Below are 3606 nucleotides of genomic sequence, written 5' to 3' on the forward strand. Positions count from 1 at the left end.
CTACTTAAACTAACTTATGCTAAAAACAACACGGACACCCATGTCCGAAGGAGGGCTCGAACCTTCGGCGGAAGGGGCAGCGCAATCCGCGACATGGCGCCCTAAACCGCGCGGCAACATTGCGGAGGATCGTAGTAAAAACAGCATGAAATCAGCGGAAGGAATCACTCGTCAGTCACAGAATGCTACCAGCAGTTCAGCTAGCACGATGAATGAGTGTAGGGAGTTAAAAAGAATATGGTACAGTAGTTGAGCAGCTCCTTGTAAGCCACACATTGATGTAGTTAGAGCTACATCATGCTGTAATGAGCGATGCTACTGGACAGTGGATGCCTGGAAAGAAGTTATTTGGAGTGATTAATCACGCTATACCCTTTGGCAATCTGATAAAAGAATTTGGGTTTGATGAATTCCTGGAGAATGTTACCTGCCATCACGTATAGCGTCAACAGTGAAGTACAGAGGAAGTGCTGGTATGTGGGTGTTGCTTGCCGTCAGGCAGTGATTCCCTTATTGCTTTTAATTAAACATTGGATGCATAAGGATATGAACATACTTTGTAGCAATTTGTACTGCGTACATTTCGGTGACGACGATTGTTCGTGTTGAGACCTACGACGCAACCCCTGCTGTAGGGTCCACCCTTATGTCACGTTTGGTAACCGGGTCTGCATAAACACCAGGCGATGCTAGTACGATGATATTCTTGCAGCTCTCCACACAGGTGCCAATGGCGAGGGGATTATGTTGCACGTCACTTGCCACATGCAGCCAAAAGTGCGGAGATGTATCTCTCCGCTCCAGCAGTCAGTAGTGCGGGGGTATCGTAACACTCCGCCCCAGCAGCCAATAGCACGGAATCATAACACCACTCAAAGCTATTACATATACTGCGCCCCTCGGGTTAGCTAGTAGTGTAATTCTGGAATCCAAGTGTTAGCCCAGACTTCACCTAGTGTGTATTTCAGTGCGAGTCTTCGAGCGAATCCGCAGTCGTAACTACTACAGCTGCGGCCCCATCAACCATCGAAACGAAGTACAAATGACACTCTTCGACAGTTTTGACACCAAGATAGAGACTACATTGTGAAACAGGACATAGTCTGTGACAGTACTGTTATGGACTTGCATTATACACTGGACTCGATGTTTAGTATTTGTGTTCTCGAAATAAAATATTGAGACGCCCTGTTAAACCCGCAGGACAGGACAGGTAGTTTAAGTTGTGGAAAGGGGCCAAAATAAGCGGCTGTCAGTTACACTCGAACATAGTACCTTTTATTTGATCAAACATTACAAGAGCTAAGAAATTTAAAAAAAAACACACAGCTTTAGTTTTGGAACTTAATTAGTGGCTGAATGCGCCGTACAATCTTATGCCTTAAGGGCAAGACCACATTAATTTAAAAACGGCTGAAAGCCAATAACTTAAAGCACAACCAAAATCAGAAATTTAAAGGCAAAGCCTTATCTTAAAACAGTTCCTTAATTAGGCTGAAGGCCCAACGAATCTGACACTTTTAAGGGCAAACAACTTAAATTCAAAATCGTCTGAAGGCCCAACACTTAAGACTCAATAACATTAATTTTAAAGAAAATGCCAAAGGCTTGACGTAAAACAGTTCTTAAATTAGGCTGATGAGGCCAAAACCATCTGACACCTTAAGGGCAAAGCAACCTTAATCTAAAAATCGGCTAGAAGCCATACAAGTACAAACAACAAGAACAAACAAGAAAAGGCAGTACATCCAAGGGCGCTCAGAAGTTCCGAGGGTCGGCCTGGAATTCAAACACTAACGCTCGCTTAGGTGAGACATGCATCGGCCCAACCATTGTTGATCAGACGACAACCCAACCGACAGACAGTCAACGGACCCACCGACAAGATAACCTCCGCTCCACCCGACCAGCACACAACAGGGAGTTCAATGGAACAACGTAGAAGGTATTGGCGCCCACAACCAATTATACATTGATTTGTCAAACTACAGACCGTACTTGACAGCGACAACACGATGAGGAAAATACACTGCCTGAATTTACGTCAACGGCCAGGGCAGGTAACCGGAACGTTAACGGCGACAAGGCAGAAGATTCCACTGGTGCACTTCAATTTAAGTAACCAAGTACAGTTAAACTCCACCGGAGGGTGGCTAACATTTGTCAACTTGAAAACACACGTTGTTGCTCGCGGGAATATCCCAACAGCTGACAAGAGGAAAATACACTGCCTGAATTTACGTCAACAGCCAGGGCAGGTAACCGGAACGTTAAGGGCCACAATGCAGAAGATTCTGCTGGTGCAGTTCAATTCAAATAACCAAGTACAGTTAAACTCCGCCGGAGGGTGGCTAAAATTTGCCAACTTGAAAACACACGTTGTTGCTCGCGGGAATATCCCAACAGCTGACAACGAACTCCAAACGACACAATGTGAACAGTCGTCACTTGCTGGTAGATTAAGTCAAAACTCAACTTTCATGTCCAGGATCGGTGAACCACGAACCTCGTAGCAATGCGAACAGCACCGCACACTTCGACACCGCATAGAGGCCGCTGCGCGGATTTCCTCGGTGCTCCACGCCAACCGACCAACTGCCCAGGCCCGGAAACGGTGAAAGGACCAAATATACGTCGGCTGATGAGACGACCAACCGAACGACCAACCAATGGTCGTCTCTCTCCAATCTCCCTCCGTCGGATAGTTCATGTGTGCCGCCAGCGGTCGGCGGGCACTGGCTGTCGGCGCCTCACCGGCGCTCCGTCCCCCGACTTAACTGCTGCTGCGTCCCAACTGCACTGCTCCTCCGTCCCGAACTCACTGCCAGACACACGACGACCCGGAAATACTATCGGTCGCTCCAGAGACGTTACGACAGTGCACTTATCGATACGCACTGCTGCTGCCGCTCACGGGCAAGTAAGGACGCCAGTAAATGGAATAAGAAAACGAGGCGGCAGTACCGTAATAGAAGATTTTTATTTTTACTTTACTCCTCCCGAATAGGCCATGAAGGCCCAAGGGTACCGACTGGCCACCGTGTCATCCTCAGCCCACAAGCGTCACTGTATGCGGATATGGAGGAGCACGTGGTCAGCATACCGCTCTCCCGGCCGTATGTCAGTTTCGGAGACAGGAGCCGCTACTTCTCAGTCAAGTAGCTCCTCAGTTTGCCTCACAAGGGCTGAGTGCATCCCGCTTGCCAACAGCGCTCGGCAGACCGGATGGTCACCCATCCAAGTGCTAGCCCAGCCCGACAGCGCTTAACTTCGGTGATCTGACGGGAACCGGTGTTACCATTGCGGCAAGGCCGTTGGCGTAATAGAAGATTACAAACAATAAATGGGATAAACGCGAGCCGTGCATGGCTCAAGTATGTCTTTGGAACACACCCCTTAATCATTTCGGTAGTTTTTTTCTTGTCTTTTTTAGAAGGCATGCCTGATGTGAGATTGGGGGTAGCGCCCCAGCAGTGATACACTTACATCAGCAGCCTCTTTCAGAGAAGCAAATACTTCAGAGTGGCGACAAGGGATTTCGGACCGACGACGTCGTACAGACTTGCATAATAGTATAAGTTCGAAGGTCGCATAATCCAGAATCCG

At 48.0% G+C, this 3606-nt stretch overlaps 1 pseudogene; it reads right to left on the reverse strand.

The window, feature by feature from the left end:
* Positions 1 to 3201: 3201 nt before the first annotated feature.
* LOC124724580 lies at positions 3202 to 3319 on the reverse strand (annotated as a pseudogene).
* Between the last annotated feature and the right edge of the window lie 287 nt (positions 3320 to 3606).

The sequence above is a fragment of the Schistocerca piceifrons genome, chromosome 1 (genome assembly GCF_021461385.2).
Source record: "Schistocerca piceifrons isolate TAMUIC-IGC-003096 chromosome 1, iqSchPice1.1, whole genome shotgun sequence".
Classification (NCBI taxonomy): Eukaryota; Metazoa; Arthropoda; class Insecta; order Orthoptera; family Acrididae; genus Schistocerca; species Schistocerca piceifrons.